Source organism: Cricetulus griseus (genome assembly GCF_003668045.3).
Source record: "Cricetulus griseus strain 17A/GY chromosome 1 unlocalized genomic scaffold, alternate assembly CriGri-PICRH-1.0 chr1_1, whole genome shotgun sequence".
NCBI classification, from domain to species: Eukaryota; Metazoa; Chordata; class Mammalia; order Rodentia; family Cricetidae; genus Cricetulus; species Cricetulus griseus.
In genome coordinates, this window is record NW_023276807.1 from 54,393,043 (window position 1) to 54,413,741 (window position 20,699).

At 36.7% G+C, this 20,699-nt stretch overlaps 1 pseudogene; it reads right to left on the minus strand.

Annotated features, from left to right (window-relative positions):
* Positions 1-5,609: 5,609 nt before the first annotated feature.
* LOC100762298 overlaps positions 5,610-20,699 on the minus strand; it is a 55,009-nt pseudogene continuing 39,919 nt past the window's right edge.

Consider the following 20,699-nt stretch of genomic DNA (forward strand, 5'->3'; position numbering starts at 1 on the left):
AGTTAAAAGACATGGCTCTACCATATTAATAGAGCACAAGAATAATTTCCAAGGCCGTGTGCTCCTCAAACAAAAGATGCATTGGGACTTCAGTAAGGGGGTGTACACATGTTCCAACAGGAAGACACTTTCAGCCTGGGCATGCTCATGAGCATGCTTAATTTAAGATGTTCATCACTGAAGAAATACAGTTTAAGAGTATAGTTCCAGAACAAAAAAGGTAAATAATAATTCTGGACATTAGTAACTCAGTTCAGCATCACAGAGCTTATGGTTGGGATATGAAAATGATGGGCAGAAACATTTCTAGGCACACCCCTCTTTCATCAGAAAGATAGATAACAGGTTAAAAAATAGAAGCTTGAACTGCAATAACAGGAAATGGTACTCTGTGAGTGTGTGTGTGTGTGTGTGTGTGTGTGTGTGTGTGTGTGTGTGTGTGTGTGTGTGTGTGTAAGTAACAGAGGGATCCAAAGTTACAGGCAGTTGAGAGACACCTGATATGCGTGGTATGCTCCAAATAGGATCCCCTGAAAGACCAGTATCAGCTTCTAACCTCTGAGCCATATTTCCAGCCTTCATGAAAGATATACTTCAAGGTATTTCAATATATGAGGTTGTCCCCAAGGGCACCTTTCTCACTTAGTTCCTACTACTGTCACCTGAAAAAAATCAATGAATCATCTTACTTTTACTATGCAGATCTATAAACTTTCAACACCCCTCCAATCATACCTATAGTTTGCCTATTATTGAAAATCTCTTTTTTTTTATTTTCCAAAGTAATTTTTCAAACCTCACTGCTTCCAGAATATTCTGTTTGTCCTGTTGCTGTCTTTGTTTCCTATCACTGTTGCCCCTGGATCAGACAGGGGCCTCCCAGCTCTCTGACTTCATCCATGACATGGAGTTTCTTTCATATTTGCAAAACTAAAGTTACCAAGATGTCCTTCAACATATATCAGAATTTCTCTTTTCACTCAAGTTTTAAATCAAGTGATAACTCCTGAATGTGCTTTCTGAGCCTAGAGCTTGTAAATATTTTTTTCTTTTGATAAATACATTTTAAGTGCATTTGCACACTTCATTTTATTGAAATGTTTTAAAACTTTTTAGGTCTCTGGTGGAGGGCCTCACTGTCACTGGGAAGGAGATGGGGGATGGGTTGGGGAGGTTAGTGGAAAACATGGGAGGATGGGAAGAATGGGGTGGATATGTAAATATGAGGGGTAATTAAATAATTTAAATTTTAAAAAGCATACATTTCTTAAAGTTACTGAACCTGTCTTTTGCATCCTGGTAGTGTAGGCTAGTGAGGGAAAAAGAAACAGGAAGAAATAGAGTAGCTAGTTGTGGTAACACACACCTTTAATCCCAGAACTCCAGAAGCAGAGGCAGGAAGTCACATAGCAGGCAGACGCAGAATATAAGTAGGAAGTCTCTTTCTCTCTCTGTTCTTCCTCTTCCTCCTGCTCTCTTCTCTACAGATCTACCATGTGATCCCAGGAAGAGGACACAAGCAGAAGGTATCCTAGATAAGATAAGTCTTATAAATTATATAGATTTATGGTAAGACTGATCTAGCATAAAAGAAATCCTAGTCAATTGGCCAGCAGCATTGTAATATAAGACTCTTTGTGTTATTATGGGTGGCCACATAGTGGTGGGGCTCGGGCAGATGGAGTAAAGACTTATTATTAAAGTGACTATTCCCCTAAACAAGATAGTCTGAAGTTTTGATCTATACATGTGTTTGAATAGTTGATTACTGAGTTCTCAATGAGAATGATATGAAAACGAAGTTGCTATGTGTGGTGTGTGTGTGTGTGTGTGTGTGTGTGTGTGTGTGTGTGTATGCCCATGGGAGTGCTCAGGGGCATGCAGATCAATAATAGGACCTGGGTTGATTTTTTCCAAGAATGTATGCATCTTACCTAATCTAGGTAGGTTCACTTCTCAGTTGTTAAATGTAACATTTAATGCTTGATATCAAGGACACAGATGCTAACTTATACTCTGCTATTAAAGAGAAACAGAGGTGCAGTGATGTATTGATACATACATAATTTTACATTTTCTACATGTTCTGAATGATATCTAGAGCATCACTCCCACCTTGGGCTTGATTAATTTAAGCACACTTATACATCTGTGGCTTCAATGAATACCAGTGCAGGGAGACACCAAAACAGTCCAAGGGAAGCAACTAGTAAAGGACTTCTCATGTTGCCTTGCATCAGACTGGTACATTATAAATGTTATAATTAGTGCCAACATTGAAGTTGTGTACTTGTCTTCATTTAAATGAAAATTTTAATCTTATTAAGATTAAGTAACTTGCCTGCAGTCACCTCTAGCAAATGACAGAGGTAAATACCAAGTACAGATTCATCAGGCTCCAAACAACATTCTCATAAAATTCTTAGAACAAGGTAATAGTTGACTCTCATTGCAGAGATGAGAAGAGTGAGAATTTTTCAGGCAGTTTTACTAACCGGTGAAAAGTGATCTTTAACTGAAATTCTTGTCTAACTACACATTTAGTTCTTTGTTATCTCCTTATGCATTTATTCACTCACAGAGCTCTATCATGGACCTCTTATGAGCCAGAAACTGTTCTAGGCACTCCTGGGACATGTTCATGAAGAAGACATGAAAGGCCCCTTCCCTCACAGTAATGGTCAATCAGGAAGGAAACAGCAATTACAGTTAATTGATGAATGGTAAGGCACGCTACATGCTAAGTTTGAAAAGCCTAGTCAAAAGAGAAAAGAAGATAATGGTGGGGCAATTGGAGATGGTACAGGTTGCAAATTAGAATGTCAGATTAAAAGAAAGAAATCTGCTAACAGGAGAAGCTGAAGCAAAGGCATGCCTACAGAGTGGATAATCACAAGAGAGATAAACACAGGGGGAAGAGGTCTGGGAGATGTCTGTGGAGATTCTAGAAGACTGGTGAACAGAGAAATCCATCACACAGCACCTCTGTGCATCGCCTTTGTCCTATACATCTATGCATTTCTTCAGCTTTTGCCCTGTCAAGGTCTTGGTGAGGAAATCAATCATGCCACATAATGCTTTTTATTTCTCATAGTGTCAAGCAGAGAAAAGGAACTTACAAAAAAAAAAAAAAAAACAAAAACTGGAGTGTGTGTTCCTCCAAAGTGTCAGATTAAAGAAAAAGAGTAGGTTTCTGGGTTCAAAATTTATCTCTGAGCCCCCTTTCTCTGGACACTACCAGGCAAGGTGCTGTCAAACCCCAGATGGAATTTTCCCATAAACATCATGGATCTCAACCCAAAACTAATGAAAGACCTGAGCCCACAGCCTTTCTAATGTTTCTTACAAACTTCAGCCAAATACTTGGTAACCCAGTAAATCACAGTAAAGTCTTCAAATTTATGTTCTGAAATGTCTATACTCATCAAGCCTTGGTCTCTATTTAAAGCTGGTATTCTGCCCCTGAATTTTCATTCTAACTGAACACAGCTTTTTTTTTTTTTAAAAAAAGCATCTTTCTGGTGCATGTTAGGATTTGCTATTGTGTATAAAATGTATTCTGTTTAACAAAAATGTGATAATTTCTCCCTCATGTTCTTGATCATTGGAAAGTCTTAAGTGAACCCCATTGATCGACATTCCCAAGTAAACAATGGAATTTAACACTTGGCTAGAATTTCTCCCTGATTATCTGTGTGAAAAAGAGAACACAAAGCACAAAGAGGAGAGACTTTAAGATTCTTCTTTCTTTTTGCATTTGTAATAAAGATTTTTGTTTCCATATCAATCAGTACTCCACTGACCAGAACCCAGGGATGGCTCATAGGAAATTTGAGTCTGACATAGACAGTAGTCAGTTACTTATCATTTTTTCTGCAACATCTCAACAAAAGTGAAGCATGTCTGATCACTATGAAGACATAGTTGCCCCTTCACTGTGATGCACGCCCTGACATCCCCCAGACCTTACCAATGCCAAGAGCTCTTAGCAAGTGACATCTGCCTTCTATTAACTGATGATTGACATTAGTCACTCTGGATAAAAGTTTAGCAATCTCCAAATAAAAATGCATTTCTGACCAGAAATAGAATAGAGAGAATTGAGTGTTAAGTAATATATTCTGGATTTTCATTCTGTGCCAAATTTCATGTTGAAATCTGTTTGGGCAAAATAATATGATTTGTGGCAGGCAGTAAAACTGCCTAAAGTAGAGAATAAAATCTGGAACTTTAAGGACAGTAATAGGTGGGCATAACATTTACTGGGGGCAGACTGAATGTCCATCAAATCACTCACTTACTCATGGTGAGTATTGCATGATGCTCTTTACCTTGGTTTATTACCAAGTGCCCAAGATCTTTATGTTTCATAGTAGAATAAATACTGTAACTTATTCTAGAGAATTTGAAGAGAAACAAAACAGCAATTTCCAATGGTTCTTAGAATGGCATCCCACTCATAATCAGCCTTCCTCTTCCTACATGACTGCAATCTGTGACTGCTCCCCTACAGAGTCACCCTACAATGACTAGATAAACCTGTCTTCCTTTTCAGCTGTGTATCATAAACTCTAACCTCCTTTCAGCTGTATACAATAAACCCATCTCATCATTTACAAGTATAAAGTAAACACACTGAGTTTCTGGGTTGCTACTGATGGTGGTGACCCTCAAACCTGATTCCAGCTTTTCTGGTGTGTGTGTGTGTGTGTGTGTGTGTGTGTGTGTGTGTGTGTTCATGTGTTCTTGTGTTCATTCTACATCCCTTTGTTGTTCCAGTCATGTTTCCATGGCCAAGCCATGCAAGATGAGGCACCTTCCCAAATACACTTCTTTTCTCAGCTCCCCGAATTCAATAGTATTTTAATTTAATCCTTGTTCACATTGGCTTACTGCTCTATCTCTTAAAATAACTAATTTACCACGTTTGATTGACTGAATTAAATGAGAGACAAACAGGGGAACATCCCGTAGCTTGAACTATGACATTATCACTGGAGTAAACTTATTGTGACCTAAGTATTATAATGTATAGATGCAAAAATGTAATTATTCTAATCAAGGGCTGCTCATTCTTGAAGTATTTTTCAATATAAAAAAGGATCTATAGAAGAGAATTTGGAAATATCCTTACTCCAATAGCCAGAAGTTATAGACTGATAGTCAAATCATAACATTAAGGTAACACTAAATTTGGTCCTTCAAGAAATGGCCATTTTTGGTTGCTTCCCAAATTTAAGATAATGCCCCCATTATCATAACATTGGTTAAATTTTCCCTTTTATGGTAGCTCCATTCAAGTTTTACAGTCATGTTACATTGTTCCAACAGTCCCTATAGAACACACAATATATCATGTGCTAGAATTAGCTTTAAGAGGACTGTCTCCCTGTCAATTTGAAGGCAGATTTGGAAATTCCTCCTCAGATAATTTCTGAGGCAAAGTAGTGTGAAGAAAAATGAAGGGAAGAAAAAGAAGACATTTTTACTGTTAAAAGAGAATTAAATCTTTCCTGGATGGCGATGTTATTAATATTCTGGCCACATGGTCAAAGTTGTTTCTGTAAGGATAAGAGACGGTAGGGTAATAAACAAGACTTTCTGTGACTTCATTTTTCCAGCTGTTTGTGGAAATGCTTGACATTTAACAACATGCACTCGGCTGTTCGACAGAAAATGGAATTATCACATCCTTCCAGCGACTGTCCATAAGGCAAATCCAGCTCCACACTGTTGCCAGATGTCTTCAGGAGCCTAGGGTAGAATTCCCTGCAGAGGGGATTTCAAATACAGTGATAATAAAGAGTGGGGGGAACACTTAAAGTAATGGCAGGAAATAGCTTTCTAAGTGCATCAATTTTCTAGGATATGTCTTATTTTTTCTGATGAGAATGAACAAAAAATAAATAAATAAGAGGAACATATGTTCTGACACCCCATCATCTCTCCTCCAACTCTCACAAAGGAACAGTTTTTAGTAAATGAAGATGGTGTCATGTCAGAATCATCTTTTGCAAGCACTAGCACTTTCCTTACTGGTAGAAAAGTTAGACATGCAATATTCTATTGGAAGAAATACAAAAATGAGATGTAGGGGTGCATTTAATAATTGGCACCTGCTTTTTACCCTCTGCTGCCATCCTAATCTCCAAAACAATGCCATTGCTAAGCAACACTTAGACATTTCCCATGAAGCTGCAGGAGCCTGGGAAGTCATAAAGACCCAAAGCCTCATGGATACTTCAGTCCTTTACTTACCTGATTGAGAAGTATGAATGACAGTACCCTTGTCTTCTGCCATCTTCATAGTCACATGGAGGGAGGGACACTCATCAGGACAAAGGAGGCCAGGGTTCTGGCCTCCAAGGTAATATTGGGGATTTTAATTTGCCTAAGGCATTGTGTACTTCTTTAGTTCCATTTTCCATATAAATGAGGCAAATGGACCAGATTAAAGATTAAGGTTCTCTCAAATTTTACCTGCAGCACAACAATTTGAAAAAGACATCCTAATGATTTTTGATTTGGTAAGTATTGGAGATTATTCAGACATCAGAGTTTTTTTTAACAGACTGTTTTCAATTCCCAAAGAAACTAATGTTTAGAATTTAATAAAGGCTGTCTGGAATCCTTCCTGTTCTGACTTTCTGTGGGTATGAAGCTTTACATTACATGAGTTCAAAAGGTTTCATCAGCCACAAATCTACTAGACATTTATTTAGGTAAATTTCATCATGCTTGAATCAGGAAAGCTTTTAATATTTTAGAAAATCCATTTTACTTAACATTCCTTTAAACTTGAATTCCTTTAAACTTGAATTTTATACATGAGTACCATGTTTGCATTCCTTTATCTCTCCTTCTCTCACCTCTTCTCACATGTCCCACACCCACTATTTTTCAAGTTCATGACCTTCTATTCTTTGCTTTTTTCTTTTTATGTGTGTGTGTGTGTGTGTGTGTGTGTGTGTGTGTGTGTAAAGGCACATAAGCTCACAGACAGATATAACTCACAGAGTCCATTTAATGTTGCTTGTAAGTGTAAGTATTAAGGGGTTAATCCCTGGGTAAAGCTTCTCCATTTCTCAGTAGCCAATGATTTTAGCTCTTTTTGTAAAGCTGGAAACCAATAATTTTTTGCATCTATGTTAGTGTATCAACTAGCATTTTCATTTGTAGACCTTGCTTAACAAGCTATCATATCATTGAGATTTCACAAATGCATCACCCCTGGCATGTCTACAAGACAATAGCTGGCAGCAAAGTCAGGATTCTCTCATTCTTAGTTTTTGGCCCCATTTCCATGGTCTCCTCAGTCTTAGCTATAGAGGTTGCAGTGTAGATGTACCAGTGGTGACTAGACACCCATAGTCATATATTCTCTGCATTTTGACAAGTGTCTGGATCTCTGTAATAGTCAATCTCCAACTTTTACAAATGAAGCTTATTTTTGAGCACTGAGAACTATACTTATCTGTGGATGTAATGACAATTATTTAGAATACTTTTTAACATTATGTGGGGTTAGATAAATGACAGCAACATATTCTACTCTAGGATGCATGCCCTCTATACTCATGAGCAGTTGAATAGGTTTACAATATCAGACACAAATTCTCTCCTACTTAACAGCCCTTTAGTCAAACAAGATAGCTATTGGTTACCCCAGGATAATACTACCATTATTGCACTATTGGTAAAGTTTTGCTATACTGGTCATTGCGATTTATTATTCATAGGCTTTATAGACTGGTTCAACTATTAATTGCTTTTCTCCTTTGACAGATTACATAGTGTCTTGCCATACTGTGAAAGCTAGTCCTCAGTGATGAGGCCTCCAAGTCTGTTCTAGCTCAAGTCTTTCATCCAAAAAATATGTCTTATCTTTGTAACAGGGACTTGCCTTTAAGTTTTGGGAGGTAACCAAGGACAATAGCAATAGCCTATATTGCTTTAAGACACTTTGGATGTCCTGAACAGCAACTCAAAGGGAAGTTTTCTATACCTGACCCTGGAGTTTTTGTTAGTCTATGGTGCATGGGTAGAACATTATTGCCCCATAGTAATTCAATTTAAAGTTTGTATGATTACTTAAAATACACACACATATGTACACATTTATACATGCACATGTGCTTGTGTATATTACTGTCTAAGCACAAAAAGCAACCACATAATCTGTTTCTGAAGTGATCTTTCCTCTTTTTATTCCCTTTATAAGCAATGTGCATATAGTGATCAAACATTAGCTTATATGTACATAGCCTACATTCTCTTCTGTGAGTATGCCTCAGTATTTCATTTTTTTTTTACTGAATTCAATCTTTAAATAGTATATATAATAATTATAGCCATTTGTCACATGTTACAGCTAATGATAATCAGGAAAAATTGTATGTAGTTTTTTTTTTAAACTCCAGCAAATAAGAGTGGACCCAGCCAGCACTGAACCCAAGTAGTCCAGCTCCAGTGTTCACACTATCAAAATCCCATTATTGATCTAGTTCCTTAGAAAAATTTGCTATTTGCAAAATTCACAGTGTCCTCTGGATTTACTCTTCCTATAATTTTTGCTGCTAAACTAATAATTTTCATGAATGCCAATTTACTACAAATGACTTCAGAATTTATATTTTACCTTCAAATATGAGATTTGTACTGCCCTGTGTACTGAAAATGGTCTCCTCTTTCAAATAATTACATACCCTTTTAAACATGCAAGTTCTTTTTCTCCTGATTTATTTTCTAAAAGTATTTTCTTTAAGTGGCTTCAGCCTTGACCTTGCTTACCTCCAGAGCACAAATTACTAAATATACATAAGTGCTTGACACTACACTTTGAGCTCTAGAGATCAAAAACTATCCTTTTTTTTTTTTTGCATTCTCTCTCAAAGTACTCCTGGCTGCTCACCTCCAGACTCAGCTCACAAAGAAAGCTGTTGAAATGTTACAGAGAAAAGTTGTTTGTCCATAAGTCTATATCAACATTTCCCTGAATCTTTGAAACCCTATTATAATGTACATTTTCTAGAAGGCAAAATTGATTTCTAAAACATTTCTAAATGCCCAAAGAATATTTTGCAAGTATGAGTTTGGGTACAATTATGGAACCATCTCACACATAGATAACATTCAGAGTTGTTTATGGGAGGTACTTTTCATTCAGGCTTTTGCTAGCTGAATCAGCTATCACCAGAGCAATCATGTGTCAAATGTAATTCTCAAAATGCTAGCAACACAATTCTTATGTAAATAGGGATCATTTGAAAACTTTTATTCAATTCATTAATGAGGGAACCAGTGATTGGAGAAAACTAATTTGAAGTACTATAAAAGAAATATTTAAGTTGTGCATATGTATCAAATGTGTCACACATTCCCTGTTATTATAAGCTATTTGTATGCTGGTGTATTAATTTAAATAATATAATTTACTAAAGCTGTCAAAACATAAAAGCTGTGGGTTTTATATAGTCTAAAGTCTACTTCTGAAGCATTCTAAGATATCTATACATATACAAAAAACAATCTAAATGCAGTCACCATATGATGTTCCTACTACTAGATATGCAAAATCCCCAGTGCCATACATGGGTTACATTCAGTTGACTTGTTTTCCAGAGGGGCCCCATGGGTGCCTCCAAACATCTCAGGATATTGCCAAGGTTACTGGTTGTTCTCTGCAACCTGATGGTAAGGCCCTATTGCTGAAGACAACATTTACATATCTCATTGAACACAGAAGAAGTTGAACTAGTACCTTTACCCTTACTGACTAGTATCTTTGGAGAAGTCAGCTACAAACCCTGCTGTCTACAACAGTGATCTGGCTGGGGCAAATGTGGAACAAACATTGAGGAAGTGACCAACTACTGTATTGTTGGATTTAGGGCCCACTTGATGAGATAGGATTCATGCTTGACACTGCTTGGGTAGCCAGGAACCCGATAGATAGGCCTTATTCCTAGAGGAAAACCAGATACTATTATTATGCTAAAGAAGCATAACAATAAAATGACTCCTAAGGACATTCTGCTATACTCATAGATCAGTGTGTAGTTCAGCCATCATCAAAGAAGCCTCTTGTGGTAGATGGGGACTAAAATAGAACCTCAAATGGACAACATGCAGAGAGTGAACACAATCTTAAATGGCTGTCTTCATCAAATCCTTCCTCTCAGGGTTTAGGGAGATACAGGGAAGAGGAGGCAGAAAGATTGTAAGAGTTAGAGGGCATAAACAACACCAAAACAGCAATATCTTCCAGACACAACTGGACTGATGCACATATGAACTTACAGTGACTTTGGCATCACACACAATACCTTGAAAGGTTTAAGCAAAAAGTGGTATGAGCATTGTGATGAGAAAGAAAAGAGAGGATCCCATTCCTAACAAAGAAGCTATCTGTAATTGACATCCACTTCAAAGAAACTCCAGGGGAGTCTCATCCTTCAGGGTGAGTTCATGCCCAGCAGTAGAGAACCAATACACAGAAAACTCAGGGGTGTTTTTGCAGACATTTTGTCTCATATTGCTGGTTCAGGCAGCTTTTGTCTTATTGGTATTTTGATTATATATTATGATTTTCATGATTTTGTGTATATGATGTGTCTGGTTTTTTTGTTTATTTGGTTGGCTGGTTGGACTGTTTGCTCTTTGTCTATTTTGTTTTTTAAGAGAGAAAGATCGTGGAGTTGGGGCTGAAGAGGTCTGGGAGGATCTGGGAGGAGTTGGGGAAGGGGAAAGTATGTTCAGAATATAAGGTATGGAAGTTTTTCCAAAATAAAGAAAGGAGTTGCACACATGTGTCAAAGTGTCACACATTTCCTTGTTACTATATGCCATTAGTATGTCTGTATATTAGCTTAAAATGAAAATTTATTAAAGCTCTCAAAATATAAAAGATATGGAATTTTATACAATCTAAATGGAAATAATTTCTAAAGGAAGATATTTAAATTGAAATAAAGTGGTTCATATATTAAACTAAAATAAAATCCCAGACTTTGGTTTACCTTCTATCAATCATCAGAAAAAAATCAGCTTCTTTAATTATTGTTCTAAATTTAATCTATTGTTTAAAGTACTTTCTTTTTGTGAAATAGTCATTTCTATTTCGGTCAGTATTTATAAACGATTTTATTATTCCTTAAAAACATGAAAATACCTAAGATATAATCAATAATATATGTTTTGTTGCATATAGTTAGAATTCCCAAGCAATTCTGTGATCTCTTACATGAAATGACAAAACAATAACTATTTTACCCTACTGCCATATTTTACATATTCAATGTCTTCTTTTCTTTTTCTTCTTTGATAATTTGAATATATTATGTTATAATTCACCAGGCACTGAGAAGCTCAACTTATTTTCATGAAATATGTTCACTTTTCTGTTATCGTAAATGTTATAGGATGTTTTTCTTCTAGGGAAATACATTATATAGGTAAGCAGAGACTGAATCACAATGGATGAGACAAAAATCTGTGAAATTGTGAAGGGATTTACTATAATTCTCTACACCATTAAAAAAAGGGGGGTGGGGAACAATAAACGCTTATCCAGCATGTATTTTCTGAATCTATGAACGTTTAACATTCGTGGTTAAACATGATGAGGCATCTAGTAGTGAACAGATTTACTGCCTAGGTATATAAGTATTAACTGAGTCTTTAATATCTGTCTTCATAACTGTCACTATTGCTGTGATGGAACACTATGGCCAAAAGCAAGGTGGGGAGGAAAGAGTTTATTTGACTTATGCTTCCACATGCCAGTTCATCCAAGAAAATCAGGACAGGACTCAAATAAAGCAGGAACCTGGAGGAAGGAACTGATACAGAGGCCATGGAGGAGTGCTGCTTCCTGGCTTGCTCCCCATCACTGTTCAGCCTGCTTTCTTATAGAACCCAGGACCAACAAGCCACTCAATCACTAATTAAGAAAATCTCCTACAGGCTTGCTAAGCCCAATTTTTATGGGGGCATTTTCTCAATTAAGGTTCCCTCCTCACCAATGACCCCAGTTTGTGTCAAGTTTACGTAAATCTATCCAGCATAATATCCAAGGGGATCTTCTAAAGAACAAACTCATGGGGTGCTCTCCTCTGGTATGATCAATGATTGTGTCCCTTTTAAACACTTAGATTGAAACTTAATCACTAAGACACTAATACAATGTTCTTAGTAAATGGGAGCTTTTGGGAGGTGATTAGATTGTAAGAAAAGAGTCCTCAAAAATGTGGTTAGTGCCCTCAAAATGTACTGATTATCCAAACTCCATCTACACTGAGCATCCCTATAGGAGGGTTAAGTTCCAGCTTTCCATAGTACAGGGCAATTATTGGCTTTGAAAACAATTCTTCTAGTGTATCAGGCAGTGTTCGTTCCCATTTAGCACAGCTCACAGTGGTTAACACCTTAACACTGAGGCATGACTGTGCAGTATTGTAAACAGGGCCCCTAATTAGGGGGGTCAGAGTTTGAATTCTGCTTTTCTTAGTTACTAGCTGTGTGACTGATGGAAAGTGTATTAATTTCCATGTAAAATAGAAATATCTTCAGAATAAAAGAATTTCATACCTATGAGGTACTTGGCCTTGTAAGCCTTATGAGTGAGAAAGAAATTAGAAGAGGATAATTTCCAGGCTGCCAACACAGAGCAATGATATATATTTGAAAGGATAAAAGCAGGAATTGCCTTGATTTGATCGTGCTATACTTTATACAAGCACAAATAATCAAACTGCTACTCATCAATATGAATACAATTATTACATATCAAACTTTTCTCAATTTAGCAATTTGTGCTACCTTGCTTCTTCTACCATGTGAAGATGGAGGAATGAGTCACACTGACCAGACACCAGAACCACTAACAAGTTGATTGCAGACTTCAAAACACCTAAACCCTTGAGAACTAAAAACTTGTTCCGTATAAGCATTCAGCATCTGGTTTAGTTGTTTTACCAGCCTTCGTAGATTACGACATTACCCATGGCAAGAGTAAAGGAACACATTAAAGAGGTACCACATGGCCAGATCTTTTAAAAATATTCTGAGAACTGAGATGTTTTTTGACTTGTTTTATTATTAACCATCAGTAATGCAAAGGAAATTGGGGCCTCTCTTGAATAAAATAATTTTATAATAGAAGCTCAAGGACAATTGTATTAACGTTTAAAAGAAAAAGTCCCCCAGGTAAGCTATGAATCTCAGCAACTCCCTGGAGCAGAGTGGAGGAGGAAGAAAACAAAATCATGCCATTTAAATTATCTCAATAGTCAGCCATGTGGATAAGTAGCCACATGGCATGGGGTGGAACATCGGAGAAAGAGTAAGGATCCAACATATAAGAAGAAGAATACTTAGACTCTGGCCATCAACTGAAAGACAGAGACAGAAAATGTAAACTAGAAGCTTGTGCCTTCTGACACCAGGTCTCCCCAAAATAGGCAGAATTGGCTGAACCTTGTGGCGTCTTTTAGGCACTACACTTAGAGTCATGAATTCTGGGAAGAAAAAATGTAGTCTTATTAAAGAATTTTTTTAATTGTAGTCTCAGCATGGTTTCAGGTTAGGCCACTTTTTTATGAGTGGCATTTTGGCAGGTGATTGGCCCTGTCCAATTGGAATGCTGCAATGCTAGGCCAGAAGTTCCATTCTCTTCAACAGAAGTTTTCTTCTAATAAGCCTTTCCTAATTTTCTCACATTATGACACCCACTATTCTGCTGATGACCCTGAGAAAAAGTGCACTAATATTTTCTTTGCAATGTATGTGCTTTCATCTGCTTGGGATATTCTTCCCTTACAAATCCACAGCCATACACCTATCCATCTGGTTTCTACTCATGCCGCATTCCTTTCCAGGGAATTTCCCAAACACTGTCTCTGAAGAAACAGTGTTATGTTAGGCTCTCTTAATTCTACTTTGCTTTCCTTTATAGTTATTAATATTTAACATTAATGTCTGTGCTTTTAATAATTTTTAATAAGAATTACTAAATTAAATTTCATTTTAGAATAATTTCATGTGCCCCTGATTGTTTACAAAATACACAATTATCATTACATTTTTTTCTCTCATGTACACACACACACACACATACACACACACACACACACACACACACACACACACACACACACACACACACGAATTATACTCTGGTCATCATCTCCCATCAAAATGGGAGTGCACTTAAAAATCAGTGCACTTAAATTGATAGATCTCCATTGTGATCCAAAGTTCATACTTTCTGTTAGTGTTCACTCTCAGTGGAGTGCTGTGGGACTCAAGAAATCCATAATCATCTGAATATGTCTGTAGCCCACAGACCACTATGTATAATATAGTTTTAACTGCCTCTTTTTAAAAAAAAAAAAAAACAACTTACTGTGATATGTCTAGATAGCTCTCCCTTCCACCTAACCTCTGGCAAACAAAGATCTTTTCATTGTTGTAAAAATAAAAGAAGCTTCCAACATTCTTACTGACTTTCAAAGAACAGTTAAGTCTACAGAGGATAGAAACCACATTGCAAATAATCCTTTAGCTTCCAAATACCTAATAAAAATGCTCCTATTATGGTAGAATTACAAGATTTGCTGACCAATCAATTGACTGATTGACTTTGGGAAATGGAAAAAGAAAAAGAGCTGGTACACACCAATTGCAAATTACGTAGAAAAAGCCAGCTGATTTCTTACCAGTAATTGCTTATTTTCTTATTTTTAAATGTTTAATTCACTCAACCCTGGTAACTCCTGAATGAAATGAGATTAAATCCATATGGTGACTGATAGGCTCTGTGCTCAGAGGATTCCTGCTAGAATTTTCTCTAATGTAAGGAAATAACTTACAAGTCTAATCCGTGTGATCTGTGCACACCTGCAGAGGCAAACGTGTCTAGGTTGCTTCTGATAATGTTTCCAGGAAACTAACTACCATGCCAAGAACAGGACTTGTTGCCTGGCAACCTCAGGAGCCAAACTTCATCTGTGTTCCACAAGCACTTCTTTTCGGTAAGTCCATGGTTATTTTAGGAATTCACCTCTGAACACTATGACCCAGCTTCTTTATTGAAGCAATATCAAAGGAGCTGTTTTTTTATTAAATTCCTAAAAATCTGTATTATTTCAATTAGCCTGAATAATCAGAATTTTAAAATAGAAATCCCAAGACTTTATCATCACTGAAGTCATTACTAATGGGTCTGAAGGATCCACTTCTTTCCCAAGTTGACCCTGAGTGGTCATGCTAAAGGGGTGCTTCAGAGACAGTAGTAGCAGATGGTTGGAATTAGAAGCTTGCCCCTTTCAATAGTTTGACCACTTGACCCTCAAATCTATGGAACATTAAATTGTATCTAACGAGCTTAAACTGCTTAGGTGAGCAGGCAGGCAAGGGATTGAGCTCTCACACAGAAGAATTCATTGAGTCAACACAAGATCAGATAGGGTGAATACTATTATTTCATTTCATAAGTGAGGAAACTGAATGGTGGAGAGATTAAATGATGTTCAGAAATTTCACAAAGCTAAGGTTCAAGTTGAGACTTTTCAGGTTGGCCGTAGTCTTCATTAACCCAAGGTTCTAGCACCAATTCTACCCTCAAGAAAGATTTCAGAAATTCCAAACTACCACATGAATGGCTTCAAGAAAAAAAAATGTTTTTGCAATATTCCTAAAGACAAATCTCTACCTTCTAGGAATTCTGTTTAGCTGTTCCCAATTCCCCCAATGTGAATGATATCCTTAAACCTACCAATAGCATTGGTTAAAAAAGGAACATTATTTTTGAAAGCAAATTCATTCATTTACTTGTTCACTTATCCATCAACTATTAGAGGTGACACTGATCTAATTTGTACTAAAACTACAAAAATAATTGCACAAGGCATGATTTTCAATAATTAAAGGTTGTACTTTGTATTATAATGACTTGTGGTTTAACCCAGTATTCTTGGTGTGTGTGTGTGTGTGTGTGTGTGTGTGTGTGTGTGTGTGTGTGTGTGTGAATCTTTGAGGATTGGTCAAATTTAATTTTTTTATATTTTTTAGTATTATAAGCTTAGAACCTTAGGACACACACCATTCAATCAAAAGCAGATTGACATTCACTGGGGACACAGACACCAAAGCTAAAGTCAGGAAATTTATTATTATTATTATTATTATTATTATTATTATTATTTATTGTATAATGGTAATTTCAGCTCTCAATGGGACTGAAAACAACCTACAATGCTAGAGAATGATGACTACATTATATGGAGCCATCATGAGATAGCGTATTTAAATTTCTATTGATAGATATGTTGGGGGAAGAAGAGGGATTTTTCTTGCTAGGAAAGGGCTTGAGCATTGTGTACGGTTCATCTTACACCAAGATTTTTATTACCAACAAAACAGACAGGTAGATTGAATCCTTAGGCTTGCCACTCAGTGCTCAGAGAAGAACTGAAAATATTTTCCATAATGCTTTTCTATTGTCTATGGTTTTTTATGTTTAAATTACTTCATTGCTTTTAAATGTAGTGCAACAATAAATAGGGATGCCACATGGCTAGTTTCTTCCATGGCAACACTTTAAAGATTCCACAGTCTAGCAAGAGTAATTAAAAAGCAATTCTGGCCTTTACTTGCAGCTTTCAGTAGACATTAATGAGGATCCAATTCTTAACCATCAGTTGGAATCCACAAGATTGCTTTTCTCCCTCTCTGCAATTCTCCCACAAACTGTAGGTGTCTTGAGCTTCCCATTAGGAAATTTCCGTCAATTCTCTCTATGAAACTCCCTAAGACATCAGTCTACACAGCATCTTGGCTTTCCTCCCCCTCTGTGCTGCTGGTAACCCAGTCTCTCCAAGAATAGCTGTAAACACTGACTACTACTCACCAGCTGTTCCCAATTGCTTTACTATGTAGGGCCAGGGCTTGGGAACCATCAGTGTGCCTTGCCTCAATTTCCCTCAACCTGCAAAAGACAACATTCACAGAATGTTTAGCAATTGCCTTTCTTTTCATATTCACCCCAACTGTCTCTGAAGCTCTAGGAGAGAATTCTCAAGGTTGAATCCCAGTCACTAAAATTCCTATCAATTATATACAGAGGCTAACCTTTAAATAAGACAGGATCAATTGAGGTTGCCTCAGGGTGAACCAATGTCAGCAGGTACCATAATCTAAATACCTATGTCAAAAAGTAATAATTTCTTCACTTCCAAGTTCTTAACAACCTATCATAAAGGGCAATTAATATTTCCATGACTCTCATATATATACCTCCCTTGGGTTTAGTTTTGGTTGCACCCTTGAGACACAATTGAGAAGAACTTACCAATTCCATGTTTTTGTTTGTTTCTATTTATTTATTTATTTATTTGGAAGACTTAAAGTAACCTAGGAATCAGTTACACATCCTTTCATTTTGCTCAGCTATGAGATCTAATCTAATCATATTCAATTAAGCAAGCAATACCCAGAATTATAGAAGTTTTGTTTCTTAATAAACCATGAACAATCTTACAGTTTATTGACTGTAGCAATTTTCATGGAAACAAATACATTGGATTCATTTGCAAACATTAAGTTAGAGAGTAGAGCATCTGATCATTGCAAACATTTGAACTGAATGATGAAGAGTTATGAGTTTCTGAACTATGCCCTTCTCTGTACATTAGATGCCACATTATGTATGTCTTTAGCCTTCCTGTTGTGGCCTTAATCTGAAAGTACTCTAACAATATACAACATTTGTTGTAGTTATACCTTTTTCTTATTGCTGATGTTGTGGTTGGGATTCATCTTTTTGAATCATCCATCTTACAATGCAATAGTAATTAATGTGCAGGAATATTTCTCAAGTTCAGTCACACTTTGGAAATAGCTTGTGCCCATAATCTGGTATTTGGACCCAAATTAGCTCTCTGACATCTTCATCTGTGAAAAACTCTGTAGCCAGTAGCCTCACCTCCTAAATTCTTGTAGCAATGTTAGATCTAAGAGAAATTTATGAGAGCCATTTTGTATACATATGTAAGAATATTTTACCATGTATATTATGTATACAAATGGATATTTAGTTTAATTATAAATAAGGAAGATGACATTATTTGGATCCAGTAGATTTCAATCATAATGATAACTGTTTATATTTTCTTCTAAAATGTTTTCATGTATACATTCAAAATGGCTATTTTCCAGTGAAATGTCAAAACGTGGGAGTTACCAGACAACATTTTATCAAATTCTTTGCTTATAAAATACCCCTAAAACTAGATCTCTAATTACTTTCTGAATAGTTCTCCTGTGTTTTTTTTTAATTTTGGAATAACCAATTTTCTACTCTGGAAAATAATAAACATGTTAATAAATATATTAATTTAAAGAAATGATTTCTGGGGAAATGATTTTATCCACTTATCTAATACATTTTGTTCTCTTTGTATAATGCAAGCATGAGGGAGGGAAAACAGAGCTCTTAGACGGGCATCAATCATGAATCATTGGAGAGTTTGGCTAACTTTTATTATTTAAAACCAATAGTTTCCACAGGTAAACACATACCAGAGCCAAACTCACTTTTCCTGGCTAACTTCAAATGCCAGTTTACATGAATAATTAAAATTTTAGCCATTAGCCTTGACAATGATCCCAATTGACCTGTCCCTTCAATACTCTGAGTATAACTCAATCTCTGTAAAATGATTTGCAAATTAGAAATTACCAGAGAAAAATAGTATTTCTTATGACACAAGTATATAAATCCCTCAGTAATAGATTCATGTTAGAAAGAATATGACTCTAAAAAACAAGATTAAATAATTTCATGATTATCAACAGACCCCTACATGCCACACACAGGCACATGGACCTTGCACTCACATACACAAATGCACATACAATTTCTCCAGTTAACAATTAAATGTTGTCACGGACTCAGGTCTGACAAATGGAGAATCTGCATAAGACCAAACTAAACTCCCTTTTTATAGGTGACAATTGTGTGACTGGTACAATACATGAGGCCACTGGTAGTGGGTCTAATATCTAACACTAATGCACAAACTGACTTAGTGGAGGCCATTCTATATGGAGAGATACCTTGCCTAGCCTAGACACAGGGGTGTGGGGGTGGAGAGGTGACTTGGTCCTGACTCAACTAGATGATGGGACAGAATTAGTAGACTTCCTATAGGAGGCCTTAGCCTCTCTGTGGAGCAGATGGGGGGAGATGGGAGAGGAGAGAGTAGGAGGGAAGGAGGGAGAGTGAACTGGGATTGGAATGTAAAAAATAAAGTAATGAAAAAATTAAATGTTGGACTGGAGAGATGGCTCAGGGTTAAGAGCACTGTCTGCTCTTCCAAAGGTCCTGAGTTCAATTCCAAGCAACCACTTGGTAGCTCACAATTATCTGTAATGAAATCTGGTGCCCTCTTCTGGCACACAGGCATACATGCAGGCTGAACGCTGTATACATACTAAATAAATAAATGAATAACAAATATTTATTTCTGGTCCATGGTGGTACACATCTGTAATATTAGCACTTGAGAGTTAGAGGCAAGCAGGTTTCTGTGAGTTTGACTCAGCTTGGTCTACAGAGCAAGTGCCAGGACTGCTTCCAAAGCTACACAGAAAAACCCTGTCTTGAAAAACAATTAAATGTCAAAGATAGCTTCAGAGTTACCAGAGTTCACCTTTAAAGCAACATCTATGTGTACAGGCTGATGTAGTTCCAGCTACAAAAGTCTGGGTCTCCCTATTTCCTTCCTCTGTATGTAAAACAGAGCCAGGGATAAGGAATTGAGTTTTCCTCCACTGACAATGAAATAATGCCCAACATCAAAACTGCCAGAAGGAAGGAAGGATCTAGGTGCAGATGTCCATGATCCAGATGTTGGGTCACCTCTAGTCTGTCTTGTAAGAGAAATTATGACTCATAACATGAGGGGGTTGAAGTGAGCTGAACTAAAGATTTGCATTAATCTAACATTAGCAAGTTCCAATATTTAAATTGGGATAACTAAGCAAAACCTCTCTCCAAGCTGCTCAACAGCCTTATGAATATGCAGATAAGAAACCAAAGACAGACTGCCAGTGGTCTGTAGTAAATATATTGATAGAAACGTGCAGCCCAAGCAGAGGATTTAAGTCCATACAATATTTTCGACTAAGTACAACACTTAGAGGCAAGTTTTATTATAATGCACTGAATCCATTCGGCATTCAAATCAGTTGATAGCATTTTTAAATCACAGTTATTTTGGCAATTCTTATTGAAAGCAATAGAGGAGCAACCAAAAGTAATAAATTTGTTTGTGAAAAGCAGCCTTGCTCACGATGCTTGTACATTGTTGTAACTAGGATGGAATTATGCAATAAATTTACAGATGCATTGCCTTTATTGTCAGCACTGGCTGGCTTTTTCCTGTTCATTTTAAGCATGTTTATATGTGGATGTTCTATGCTTTAATCATAGCTACAAGGGTGTGTACTTTAACCCGACTTTATCTGTGAAAGGGCAAAATTCATGTTATTTCGGTGAATGACAGGTCTAGGAATCTGGAATTTCTGAAGATGCTTAGCTTATGTTTTGGCAAATAAATTCTAGAAAATCATTGATTTTAAATACATACCCCAGGTGTGTCTAAATACATGCCACTAGATTTCAAAATGGCACTGGT